The sequence below is a fragment of the Crinia signifera genome, chromosome 5 (assembly GCF_055691185.1).
Source record: "Crinia signifera chromosome 5, ASM5569118v1, whole genome shotgun sequence".
NCBI lineage: Eukaryota > Metazoa > Chordata > Amphibia > Anura > Myobatrachidae > Crinia > Crinia signifera.
Genome location: NC_139221.1, coordinates 157,581,697 through 157,596,146, shown reverse-complemented (window position 1 = coordinate 157,596,146; position 14,450 = coordinate 157,581,697). Strand labels below are relative to the sequence as shown.

General features: G+C 45.8%; 1 protein-coding gene and 1 long non-coding RNA gene across 4 annotated transcripts in view; one reads left to right on the top strand and one right to left on the bottom strand.

The window, feature by feature from the left end:
• STX17 (syntaxin 17) overlaps positions 1-4,731 on the bottom strand; it is a 70,670-nt gene extending 65,939 nt beyond the window's left edge. For 2 of the 3 annotated variants that reach the window (XM_083188168.1, XM_083188167.1), the window contains exon 1: positions 4,612-4,731. The gene's annotated coding sequence lies outside the window, so the exon portion shown is untranslated. The remainder of the gene's footprint in view (positions 1-4,611) is intronic. The other variant, XM_083188170.1, reaches the window with a different exon arrangement.
• Positions 4,732-6,983: 2,252 nt separating this feature from the next.
• LOC146080663 (uncharacterized) overlaps positions 6,984-14,450 on the top strand; it is a 46,508-nt gene continuing 39,041 nt past the window's right edge. Inside the window, exon 1 of the long non-coding RNA XR_014474933.1 lies at positions 6,984-7,604. This is a non-coding gene — a long non-coding RNA (uncharacterized LOC146080663). The remainder of the gene's footprint in view (positions 7,605-14,450) is intronic.

Genomic DNA, 14,450 nt, shown 5'->3' with positions numbered 1-14,450 from the left:
GGACAGACCTTAAAGGGCCATGACATAGGAAAACATGAATTTACTGTAATACCTGACTGCCTAATGAATTTGCTAGGCAGAGATCTTCTCTCTGTGCTAGAAATCACAATTAGTCCATCAGAAGCAGGAAAGGGAATTGATGTTTCATCACCACACTTGCTCATGACCGACAGTTCTGACCCAAACACAGAATTAGACACTGTAAATCCTCAGATATGGTCAACAGGACCTCAGAGCAATAAACCAATTAATTGTTCCCATTGCACCCATTGTACCTGATATAAACTCACTCATCTCAGCCATCCCTGTAGATGCCGCCTACTTCTCAGTAACCGATTTGAAAAATATATTTTTTAGCATATCTGTGGACACCCATACACAACTGTTATTTGCATTTTCTTTTGAGGCCAGCAGTTAACATGATGCAGGAGTATATTGACTCCCCTGTTGTGTACAGCATCGTTCTCCAAGCCACAACCCCCCTGGCACCCCCCCTATGGTTCAGTCCTGCTACAGTATGCAGATGATCTGCTTATCTGTAGTTCAACAAAGGAGGCATGCCGAGAGGATGGTATATCACTGTTAAACTGGCTCTGTGAATGTGGGCACAAAGTGTCAAAAAGCAAAAATGCAATGGTGCAAAAAGAATGTTGATTATTTAGGTTTTGTCTTGAAAAAGGGAGAGAGGAAAGTCAGCCCACAACGCATACAGTCTGTACTGGGTCTGGTCCGCCCAAACACTATTATTGCAGACAGTGGATTTCTGACTGTTCCTACTATGATAACATTTTGAGACAAGCCACACTCAATGACAAACCTAAACAGATACAATGGTCACAAGAAATGTTAAATGCATATGAAAGCCTTAAAAATGTATGTTGATGAAAAGTCCGGCATTGACCCTCCCAAACTATGTACAACCATTTCATTTATATGCAAGGGACAAAATGTAAAACCATGGCGGGTGTGCTGACACAAGAATATGGAGGTAAGCTGCGCCCCGTGGCATTCTTTTCCAAAGTGATGCCGGTGTCGGTCCAAGGTATGCCTGCCTGTCTTCGGGCACTGGTGGCCTGTGCAATGGTAGCTGAGATGGCAACCACACTCACCCTAGGCTCACCCACTGTTCTCCATACCACACATAATGTTGTAGCATTACTTAAAGGGCTACACACACAACATGTCAGCCCAGCGTCTTAGTGGAGATGAGGTTCTGTTGCTAGGAAGCCCCTCACTCACCATTAAGTATGCAAACGCATCCTCAGGCCCCGCACCCATTCTAAATGCACTTTTAGGACTAAAGGGCTCCCAGGATGACATTCCTGACGATCATGACTGTTCTGCATCAATAGAGTCAGAGACCTCCCCTAGACTTGACATTTCCCCTGTACCAATACCAGGTTTCTGACCATGTATTTGTGGATGGTTCTTGTAGTAGACCCAATGACTCGACATATCAGGCAGGCTACGCAGTGGTACGCCTCCCAAATGACATTTTAGAAGCGAGACCCATCCCATATCAATCAGCACAAGCTGCAGAACTCATAGCGCTCACAAGAGCTTGCCAAATATAGAAAGATAAACCTGATCACTGAACTACAAAGCTCAGCATCACAAAAAGACTTGGATGACTGGTTATTTCCAATATTGCAGAAAAATCCTATAACAGGATTGATCTGCAAAGAGGGGAGACCATGCATACCACAATCAAGCGCCCCATTGTTCATTGCTCACTACCATGGGGTAGGACATTATAGCAAAATCACCACAGCTATACATTTGAGCAAAGACTTTTATATCACAGATGCTAAAACATTGGTAGATTAGTACATTAGCAGATGTATTACCTGTCTGCGCAACAACCCTAATAACCCAATGAAAGCAAAGCATCAACACCCGGAGTACCCAACTACTCCTTTCACACATTTGCAAATTGATTTTACACACATACCTAACAAAGGTAAAAAAACAGGAGTATGCTTTGGTTATAGTGGATATGTTTTCACGATGGCCAGAGGCATTTCCCACAAAAGCAGAAGATGCAAAAACAGTTGCACGCATACTAACACAAGAAATCATCCCTAGATGGGGATGCCCGCTCCAAATAGATAGCGACAAAGGCACTGCCTTTACAGCAAAAAAAAATCACACAAGCTTTAGTGAGAGCATTTCAAATAGAGAGGAAATTTCACATTCCCTATCATTCTCAAAGTTCAGGGATAGTGGAGAAAAGGATAAACTTAGGAAAGCAACAGGAGGAACATTTAATAAATGGAAACAAACCCTCCCCATAGTCCTAGCAGAAATTAGAATGACCCCCCCAACAGACTCTGGGTTATTCACCCTTTGAAATTTTAATAGGAAGACCTTTCCCCACGCCCTGGGCTAAGAAACCATTAGTAGTCCAGGAGGGAGACCTAGAACAGATTAGAGAAGAGTATGTTAGGTCCCTCATCACCAGACTTAGTGAAATTGAACATAGTGTTATTTGTAAAAATCTTTTTAATCCACAGGAATCAACACATCCTTTCCAGGTCGGAGACAAGGTCGTTGTGAAGGTTCTCCCCAGGAATAAAGGTCCAGGAGATTTCACCTATGGTCCAGAAACAGAGATCGTAGCAGTAACCAGGACGGCTGTCCTTACAGAAGAGAGTCCAGTGTGGATACACGCATCCAGGGTAAAGAGAATCCCAAGTAACGTCCCGGATAGAGAACAGATCGAGGAAGGGGTGCTAACGAGAGTAGACAACTCTGACCCCCAACAAGGCGAGGTACTAATGGGGGCAGACAGCCCTAACCTCCTACATGATGGAGAAGACGACTCACCAGCAGATGAGGTCATTCTAGAATTCTGGACGATGGTGGATAACGTATATTATTCTATTGATTCTTGTTTGCCAGATACCTTTGCACAAAAACTGAAGTGGACATGACTGAAAAGGCAGGCGTATACATTTTCTGGTACATTTTTTTCAGCACCGAGGTAGCCGCCTACCAGATAGACTTTTGCCCCATTAACCCCTGTGTCTCCAAACGATGGACATAGGGATGTAATAAAAATGGTCACCCAAATGGTATAGAACAGGCCCTTGTTCAATTAGCAATCTATATATTGATTATTCTTACTATTATCTGTATTGTCATTTTTTGTATTATACTATGTTGTAGAAAACTTGCTACTAAAGGTATTGAGAATACTCTTATGTATGAATCCATTGCCCCTGCACACGCAAATTCCCCTGAAGGCTACAAGCAATATCTCGCTAAGCACAGAAATAAGGAATTTGGTAAGAAGAATCATATCATCTAAATTCATGATTCTAAGAGGGGATTGAAGGGTTAAAATTTGGAATCCATGCAGCATATAAGAATTTGCACGTAAAACTGCCCTCACTATGGTTACGCTACAAGGTCATACTGTAAGCCTGAGCGTGTCTTATCTAAGTTTCTACTACTCCCCCTTTTGTGGTTTCGTATGCAGCGTGCACCTGCATAAACTCCCTTATAATGGAAACCCCCCTCTCTCACCCATTCTCTTGTGTATAATATCTTGTATGTCTCCTGTTTAATCTGCCCAGCAACTGTTAAACAGCCAATAACAAAGTACCATACATTTGTCCACACCCATGTATCATGTCTTTTAACCTACTGTTAAACTCTTAATAAACCAGAATGTTTCTTGACTCGCCACCGTGTGTTTGGTGTGTAGTGTTAAGAATACATTCTCACGGGTACCTAAGGGGCCACCAGGTCGAGGGGCTACACATTTATCCTTACACATGTCTGATCGGTCGGCTCTCATTTTAGTTGTAGGTGGATCATATGTGCTTTTAAAGAACATGAGATCACTCGTATGACCGCACTTACGACCTGCATAGGACCAGGTCGTATGCAGGCCATTCTGATGTATGGCTGGTTTACATTGTAACAAATGTATACAATATTTCATATGTGTATGGACTCAAAGAAAGTAAAATGCACAATGGGAGGGGGCCCTGCTCGCGAGAACAATATAAGCAATACATTGTTCCAATCCTCCTCAGGATTGATAGATCTGCCAATATATTACCTGTGTACCCAACATTAGATGCTGACTGGTCGGTACTATCTCTCTACAACAGGGCTGGGCAACACCGGCCCTCCAGATGTTAGTGAACTACACATCCCAGGATGCTTTGCTTTAGTTTTGCTATGTGGCCATGCTGAAACTGATGCAAGGCATGCTGGGATGTGTATTTCATCAACATCTGGAGGGCCGGTATTGCCCAGCCCTGCTCTACAAGCTTTAATACATCTCCCCCAAGTCCCACCTCAAAGAATACCAGTAGGTTATTAAAGACAAGCTAAGAAATATTGTAAACTAGATTGCTGAATGAGTCTATAATGATAATAGATAGCACAGTCACTGCACCAGGGGCTGCTGGGGAGGATCAGCGGTGACGGTTGAGGCTGAGAACATTAACAACGACTGTCTGTTTATTGATATCCTAAAAATGTACTCATATTTGTTTATATCAGGCGCACAGTACAATCACGTGAAACCTATTGCTGGATATAGGAAACGCACTCAACGCACTCCCCCCCTGAACAGTACGGTTGCAAAACCCTTACCTGCCAACCACTGGCATTGCCACTTCCTAGAACTCGTCCATAGCCAGCCCAGCAGCCCAGCAGAACCGGGACTGATTACGTCAGAGTCATGTGATCGTTCTCACACCGCCTGGGATAAGCTTGTCACGTGATTGCGCTTTGATGAACAGCTGTAGCGGGCGGTACATTAGCGCTGTGACACTGAATTCATCAGTGTGCTTTCGGTTTCGGGAGAGAGCCGGGCAATGTGAAGGTGTAGCATCCATATATGCGGGTTGTAGGGGGGGCCCTATTGGTGGCCCTGGGTGCGGATACACATTATTACGTTAACAAAAATATTATGTACCTTTAGGCATATCTAAAATATTAAAAATAAGATCTGCAAGAGCAGCAAAATGCAAATAATTGATTCCTGTTTTGTATTTTGCTGATTACACGTAGCAGTTAAGCAAAATAAAAAAAAGGAGCATGCAGGTTAATGCTGGCCGTATATCATACCTCCCAACATGACCCTCTCCAGGAGGGACACTTTGCTCTGTTTCTGCACTTCCCTCTTAATGTGTGATTGCCATCACCTGTTTTAAACAGGTAAATGGGTAATGCTGCCCATACACGCCGCTAAGCGTGCTGAGCCGATGTGTGCTTTGAGGTGCGTACCTCATCGCACAGTACAAAAAGTATGTGTTTGCACATACTTTTTGTACTTAGGCTTCATCAAATTGCATCGCATTGCATGCACAACGCATGCACATGCAATGCAATGTGAACCCTGCTATTGCATACCTCCCAACTGTCACGATTTTAGAGGGACAGTCCCGATTTTCGGGTCCTGTCCCGCTGTCCCACCTGCGGCAGGCATTGTCCCGCTGCGGGGGGGTGGCAGTTGGGAGACCCCCCAATCTAGTAGAATAGACGCTGTGCGCATGCGCACAGCGTCTATTCTCGTATGAAAATGAGGTCGCGGCTAATTAGCATAAGCCGCGCCCTCATTTGCATACGCCCCGCAGTGTCCCTATTTCTTCACGTCAAAAGTTGGGAGGTATGGATTGCAGCCCGCATCAGGACGTGTATGGGCTGCTTAAGAAAGGTGTTTCCTCACAGGTGCTGGCAATCATACATTAGGAGGGAAGTTCAGGAACAGAGCATTGTGTGTCCCTTCTGGAGAGGGTCATGTTGGGAGGTATGATATATCAGCAGTGGATTGGAGCAATTTGATGATTTTGTGATGATTGCCCTAAACCAGATTCTCAAAGTTGGTCCTCACGACCCCACACAGTGCATGTTTTGCAGGTCTCCTCACAGAATCAAGTGAAATAATTAGCTCCACCTGTGAATCTTTTAAAATGTATCAGCCAGTAATGAGTGCACCTGCCCAGTGCAGGGCCATTTTTACAGGGGGACTAGCCATGCAGCTGCCCAGGGCACCACACAGCTTCTCCTGCAAAGTACTGTAGATTGTTGCACAGGCCCTGCCACTGGAAGGAGGAGTAAAGTGCCAGCCGCACAGTGATATCTCCAGCTGGACCTGCTGCAATCGCGGAAGTCTCGCCAAGTCTGACTTAAACACTGTCACTAACAGACAGAGGGTGAGATTCACCAAACTGAAAATGCCGTAAAAACCCAGTTTTCAGGGTTTTTACCGCATTTCCATATGCAGCAAAGCCCCACCGCCGGGGCTTCACTGCGGGGGGGTTACGCCAGTTCTATATGGCGTAACCTTATGGAAGCCTATGGGCTTCCCTTCGCGTCCCCCGCGCGCCCGGCGCCGATCAGCGCCGCACCCCCCTCACCTGTGTCCGGGCAGCCTCCTGCTGTGCTGCCCGGACCAGTGATCTCCTCCTCCCTGCACCTCTTCTGAGTGCAGAAAGGAGGAAACGGTGCACCCACACAGCAGGTAAGGGTGCAGGCAGGGAGGGGGAACACGCTGCACATCGCCGGCCTTCGCCTTGGCGTTAATAATCGCATATGTTAATGCATATGCGATTATTAACAATGCGAATGCCGGCAATTTACAGCGGGGGTTATTAGTGAATCCCGCCCAAGAGTGTGAGAACACTGAAGAAGTCCAGACAATGATAACAGTAATATTGGTATTGGTGCAGTGTAAGAACACTGACTGAGTCCAGGTAACAATAACAACTATAACAATAGTGGGGTATGGTTAGGGTTGCCACCCTTCTCTGAATGTCCATCACTGCCTCCATTCACTGTATCTCCCCCAGCCTGACCCTCCTTCACTGTATGTCTCCCACTCTGCCCCCAGTGACTGTATGTCCCCCTGCCTGCCCCCTCCCTTCTCTGGATGTTTCCCAGCCCTTGTGTGAGAAAGAGGACGGAGAGGCAAAGCAGGAACTGCAAGGACAGGAGATGCTCTCGCTGCCTCCCTCCTCCACTCTGCATGTTACGGGAGCAAGCTTCCCCCTTGCTGCACTCCCTCCCCCCACACTGCTGTCACTGTGATTGCGGAGGAGGGTGATATACAGTTGCAGCTGCAGGGGTTGGATGCATACTCACCCAAAAGACGCCAAACACATCTCACTGTGGTGGCCGGCACCTCCTCAATGCTGCAGACAGCAAGTTAAAAGCATGCTCAACGGGGCCCCACCTTTAGTGCTGTGTGTCCTGCATCTGATGCTCCACCCGCTTCTGTCTGGAGGCTGCGGGCCGCTTGAAATTACAGCAGGGGCCGCACTTTGGACATGCCTTATGTAGGGGGATGCTGGCTCTGCCACACATGTGACCAGGAAGAACATGGCTGCTCCTATGTTCAAGAATGCACATGAAGCATGGCTATGGTAATGGCGGCGGCGTGAAAGCCGCAGGAGACAGGGGCTGACAGACAGGCATGGATTGGTGTTTATTTGCGGCAGCTGCTGTGCTGGGAAGCAGCTGGATTGCTGTGGACACAGATGCACCCTGTGAGTGCTGGATCCCTGCGCTGCGGCCTGAGTGCACACAGCGCTGATGGAAGCAAATTCAGGAATGCAGTGAGAGTCTTGCTAAACACTTGAAAGGTAAATATATCTGTCAATACTCTGGCCGTGACTAATGTGACATGACTTATATTAGTGTCTGTTATTGTTTCACCAGTGATATAGCTGGTTATTTATTTTTATGTTTTTTTAATCTATAGACAAATGCTTAATGAATGTTTGCATAATAAATTGACAATTGTGCTGGATTTGACATGGACAGTAATACTCATGTTTTAAAAATTATTTTTGGAACCCATTCCTTCTTCCATCCATGCACATACACAACATTAATAAAATCCATACTTTTATACTCTTCTTGCAGGAGACATACAAGTTTTTGGATAGTCCCCCGCACCCCCTTTCAGCAGACCAGAGCAATATTGTTGAATATTTTGCGGTTACTGCCACTTTTCACGAAACTCGTCTGACTCTATGGCATGTATTCAATGCCGGTGCGAGCGGCCGGCGAGGGGGTTAAACTGCAAAGATCGCAGAAAACCAGTGATCCTCGCAGTTTAACCCCCGCGCCGGCCGCTCGCACTATGCAACGTTCCGGGGGAATCCTCGCAGTCACAGAACTGCGAGGATTCCCCTAAACTGCGAGAGCCGCGGCTAATGCAGCAAACTCGCTGTAATTAGCCTCGATTCTCGCAGCTTTTGGAGGCACATACGCCAATTCTCCCTCGCTCAAAAAACGGAGCGAGGGGGAATTTGCGTATGAGGGGGGTCAGTTGAATACTGACAGGGTGAGCGGTGACTGCGAGCAAAAAGTCCTGCTCGCAGTCACCGCTCGCCCACGGCATTGAATATATGCCATTGCCAGAAGGTTTGAATCCTTTTGTTTTTTTATTCTCAAAATGTACTCAATTGATGAACCATGTTACAGAATTAAGATCTCCTCACACTATCTCAAGGTGTCTATACCCCTGATGAAGATATACCCTTATGAAATCTCTGTGAGATGAAATGCGTTGGGTTTTGTATCTTATGTAGTATCCTTACTGAATACAAATTCAAGTGGGGGAAAAGGAGTTTGTATAAAAAACCGACATTGTTCATCATTGATCTTATATAAAAATACTTTTAATAATTGTAAACATGTGTATCGTCCAGCATTGTTCTGTTGATATTCAAGATTTAATATTGGCACAGGCATAATAGAGACCAAAGTATGTAGGTCCAAAAGGTGCTATACACAGGGGGTGCTAACTCATTGTGGTTTGTGTATGTGTATATATTATATTATTATAGTTTAGGATCCACTCTGACAAGCTACTGGTGCCCTTAAGTTAAGTGTGAAGATCATCTCCTTAGTTGTGGCAAGTTTGATGAAACCTGCTTAAATGTGTATTGTAAAAAATTATATTGCAGTACTATATTTTCGCAAAGTTTTTACAAAATGTATATTTCTATATATTTTTTACAATAAATATTTATTCAAATTTGACATACTAAACAATATAAGAATATAAGCAGGTAATGCATTGGGTTACAGGTCAAGTGAAGCGGGTCTCGGCTATTGAACAAAAGTAAGCCTTGAATAAAATATTTATTTTTTTTGCAATATATGTTTATTGGTTTTAAGAATTGTTACAAAATCATAGCATCCAATGGTAATGTAATCAACAAGCCAGAAAGTACAGATCATATGTTATAAGGACAAAATAATAAAATATTATATCCTGACAAATCGACTAAGTCTGAATAATTTGAATTGTACACATATCACGCCTCTGGAGCACATAACACATAAAAGAGCTGAAAAGATGAAAGGCAGAAAGAAGGGGGGGATAGTGGTTAGGGAAGGGAGATAGGGGGGGGGGGGAAGTGCGGCTGGGGTCCACAAAAGTTTTTTAGACTGCCAATTAGTTATTGGCTAAGAAGACCTGTGAAGACTTAAACTCCATCCACGGGAACCATATTGCTGTAAACTCCTGGGTACGTTCAGGGGGCACTCTCATGTCCTCCATGGACATATACAAATCTATACGAGTAAACCATTCTTTAATCGTGGGAGGGGATGTGGAACGCCAGCGTACTGGTATGACCGCTTTTGCGGCACCATTCAAAAATTTCAGTAGGGATTTTTTATAGGAACTCACCGATCCGGGGTACAAATTAAGTAACCAGAACGCGGGAGTCGTAGGGATTTCTTTGCCCACAATAGACTTAGTAAGTGACATAACTTGATCCCAAAAAGGGCGAAGCAGTCTACATTCCCACCAGATATGAAGAGGAGAACCAGTCTCCTCGTTACATCTCCAGCACATGTTAGATGTACCAGGGAACATTTTCGCTATTGTGAGGGGGCATCTATACCAGCGAGAGAGGACTTTAAACTGGGTTTCAATTACAGAGTAGCTGAAGGAGCTAACAAATGTGGCCTGGAACATTTTTGTCCAAGTCTCTACGTCTAAATCAATAGAAAGGTCCCTGCTCCAGGCCTGGGCATAAGCAGGCAGTGTATTGTACTTGTGTTCTATCAAAAGTCCATAGCCCCTTGACAGAAAATGCGTCGGGCGTAATGGTGCGAGACACATATTCTCAAAGGGCGTCAGAGCTCTGCTGGCTGCCACACGCACCTCCCTCCCCTGCGCATAGTGTTTGAGTTGGAGGTATCTCCAGAGCTCCGATGAAGGTAACCCCCACTTGTCCTGTAGGGCAGAGAAGGACATCACCTTATTCCCATCCATCAGCTGGCCCACCCGCTGTACCCCTTGTCGTTTCCAAGTATCAAATATTGAGTTGGCAGCTCTGGGGGGAAAACCAGGGTTGTCAAACAATGGGGTAAGGGGAGAGAGTTGTGATGAGACACAGGAAAATTTCCTGAGTCTGTTCCAACAAGCTACAGTGGGACCTATTGTAGGGTGCGGAATGGCCCGAACTTTAAACTGCCAGGGGTAAGGACATTCATTTTAACCACACTAATTCTGCCCAGCCAGGAGAGGCGTTTATTCAGCCAACTTCTAAGTTCAGTGCGAAGTGTAAGTAGCAATCGTTTAAAATTATCATAGAGACGGGACAGGTCAGAGGACAACGTGACGCCAAGGTATCTAATACTAGTAGGGTGCCAGGTAAAGGGGAAGGACTGTTTGAGAATTTCCAAACTATCAGGTGGGGATGATACGTTTAGTGCCACAGATTTGGTCATGTTTATTTTAAAGTTTGAAAGGGAACCAAATGTCTGAAATTCTGCCATGAGGTTGGGGATAGAAATAATCGGGTTAGTCAGTACCGCCAACAAATCGTCGGCGAACAAAGCTAGTTTATAGTCAATGTCCTTTACTTTTAAACCGGTGATATTTGGGTTAAGTCTAATGGTACATGCTAGGGCCTCCATACACAGTATGAATATTAGAGGGGAGAGGGGGCACCCCTGCCTGGTTCCATTACTAATTTGGATCGGTTCCGAAAGGGCCCCGTTAATTCTAATCCGAGCCGTGGGGAATCTATAGAGTGCCATGATACGTTGCTGACAAACCGGGCCCAACCCTATGTGTCTTAAGACCCCTTCCATAAACATCCAACTAATTCTATCGAATGCTTTCTCAGCATCGGTAGACAACATAACCATTGGGATGTTCTTAGTAGAAGCCAAGTATATCAAGTCAATGGCTTTAGTCGTATTGTCTCGCGCCTCCCTCCCAGGCACGAAACCCACCTGGTCAGAGTGTATCAAGTTAGGCAATACCAACTTAAGTCTATTGGCTATTAATTTTGCGAACAATTTGATATCAGCATTCAAGAGGGAAATTGGACGGTAACTGGCACATTGGCTTGGGTCTTTATTCTCTTTAGGTATAACCGTTATATGTGCTTCTAAAGATTGGGGGGTAAAACCTTGATCAGCTGCTATTGCGTTAAATGCCATCAGCAACTTAGGTAAGAGTATATCTTTAAAAGACTTATAATAGGAAACAGTGAAGCCGTCGGGGCCCGGGCTTTTCCCAGACGGGGTATCCCTTAGAGCCGTCTCTAGCTCCAAGAGAGAAAAAGGGGATTCCAATCGGGCTTTGTCTTCCTCCGACAGTCGAGGGAGACCCGCATCACGGAGATATCGCTCCACAAGAACATGGGAGGAAGGCAGCGCCCCAGTAGTGTTAAGATTGTATAATTTAGTGTAATAGGAGTGAAATGCCCCAGCTATGTCCCGTGTGAGGGTACGTCTGGTCCCATCTGAGTCTCTTATTGTGTCGATATATAACGTAGCCCTCTGAGACCGCAGTGCTCTCGCCAAAAGCCTCCCCGGTTTATTGCCCCACTGATAGTAACGGTTCCTACACAATTTGTAATCCTTCTTAACATCTTCAAATAATAGGGCATTAAGCGCCGACCTCACCTCAGCAAGTTCTAACAATGTTTGAGGGGAAGGGGTAGATTTATGCACTGTCTCCAGAGTTCGCAGTCGCTGGAGCAAGGTCAGTTTTTTACCCAACCTTTCTCGCTTTAGCATTGTGCCCAACTGGATGAGTTTACCACGAATCACGCATTTATGGGCTTCCCATATCGTAATTCTAGACACCTCTGGTGTCTCATTATCAATAAAATACTCAGTAATTGCTGTGGTTAGTTGCGATTTGCATCTAGTGTCAGCGAGGAGATGTTCATTCAAACGCCATGTACACTGCTTAATATTGGTGATGGACGTGTCAAGGGTCAGAAATATAGGGGCGTGGTCCGACCAAGTAGTCAGGCCTATGTCAGTAGCTTGAATCAAATGGAGATACCTATGGGGAAGCAAAAAATAATCTAATCTAGAATACATATTGTGTGGTCGGGAGTAGAATGTGTAGTTTCTATCCACTGGGTGTTGGAGCCGCCATGTATCCACCAGTTGGTGATCATGTAAGGTTCTTCTGACCTTACGATGGGAAGCGGTGGAAGGTCTACCCGTGGGGCCTGAGGTGTCAGTTTCCGGTTGGAGTGGCCAGTTCAAATCTCCCCCTACTACCAGAATGCCCTCGACCAGCGGGGCAATCCGGTCCAGAGCTATAGAAAGATAGGAGGACTGCATTTGATTTGGCACATAAAAATTTGCGAATGTATAGGACTGGTCAAAAAGTCTACATTTAACCAACAATGTTCTGCCCTCCTCCAGAGCTACCGAGGTCACATCCTTAAAAGGTAGTCGCCTAGACAGTAGGATAGCAACTCCCAAAGACTTGCTTTTTGTATTGTTATTATAGAAAGCAGTCGGGAAGTTGCGATCTGTGAGGGTTGGCGCAGCATCAGACCTAAAGTGGGTCTCCTGGAGAAATGCAACATCGGCTTTAAAAGCATACAGGTCTCTAAGTACCCTAGATCGTTTTTCTGGAAGGTTTAGGCCCTTAACATTATATGAGACCAGTCTAATAGTGGTGGGCTTCATATTAGCCGCCATCATCTGTTGGGAAGGAAGCTAGAAACAAGCTCTGGAGGAGGGCACCAACCGCACTAGGGTGAGGGGTAGGGGTAGGGAAAGAGAAGGAGGAAAAAGAGAGTAAAGAAACAACCTCAAAGAACACTTTCAAAAACAGTTTCAAATTGTACAGCTTACTTAAAAATAACATCAGAAAATAAGTAAACAGCACACTGCCGCCGCTTGGGAGTCCGGCCATGAGGAGCATGTCCGGGTCCAAGAAAAACATGGCGACGTGGGGGCACTGGGGGTCAGTGCCAGCGGCTGGCCAAACAACCAAAAAGAGGAAAAAAGTTGCATAAACCGTAACGAGAAAAGACCAAACATTAATTCCTTGTTAAACACATCAACTCACCAAAAAATGTAACAAGTCCTAACGCTAAGATGGGTTGGCCGAAATTTAAGTCCATACTGTATATCGTTTTATCTTCAAACAAAGAAAGAAACACTCAAGTCGAGATGCTGGAGGAGTAGGAGAGGGCCCTCAAACCGTCAACATGGTCCCAAGGTGAAGCAAGGTGATGGGTCATCATTTGGGAGTAATAACTCCAGGAGCCCGTTGCTCCAATGGTGGCCTGGGGTTTCGCTGTACCAGCTGCCAGTCATTGTTTGGATGTGCAAGCTCCGGTGGGATAGAGCACACCAAGGGCTCCTGCCATTCTGGAAGGGCAACTGTAGGGACATTTAATGCCTGGCAGAAAGCCGTCAGGTCCTCAGAACCCCTGAAAGTATGGAGTTTGCCGTTGTGAGTCACTTGCAGGCTGAAGGGAAAGCCCCATCTATATTTCAGTCCCAGTTTGCGGAGTTCGGACGTCAATGGACGTAGAGCTCTCAGTTTTTGGAGGGTGGCCCATGACAGGTCTTGGAAGATCTGGATTCGGTGGTCCCCCCGATCAATGTACTCGCTCTGACGAGTCCTTCGGAGGATATCTTCCTTCTGGGTAAAATAATGTAGGCGGCAAATTACGTCTCTTGGACGGTCTGTAGGGGCTCCTCTCGGTTTCAGTGTGCGGTGTGCTCTATCAAACTCAACTTGGGTGTGAGGGTCCTGTCCCAAGAGTTCATTGAAAACCCCAGTGAGGTAGTCTATGAGATTCTGTGGAAGGATTTCCTCAGGGATACCCCTGATCCGCAAGTTATTACGACGCCCCCTGTTGTCCAGGTCATCCAGACGTTCGTGCACATGTTGTAGTTCAACCGCCTGTCGTATGACTGCTGCTCGGAGATTGTTATGTGCAGTTGCAGAGTCCGAAGTGAATTCCTCCATGGAAGATATACGAGAACCGATCTGGGTTACCTCTGACTGAATACCGGCAATTTCCGAACGGACAGTGTCACGGAGTCTCTGTTCAAGCAGGTCGAGGTCCCGCCTTGTCGGCATGGTGCTCAAGATCTGCAGGACTTGTGATATACCTGCCGATTCTGTTGGGGGTGTCGGCTCTGAGGGGCGTGTGTTTTGGGGTGTAGTGTCCCCAAACTGCGACAGG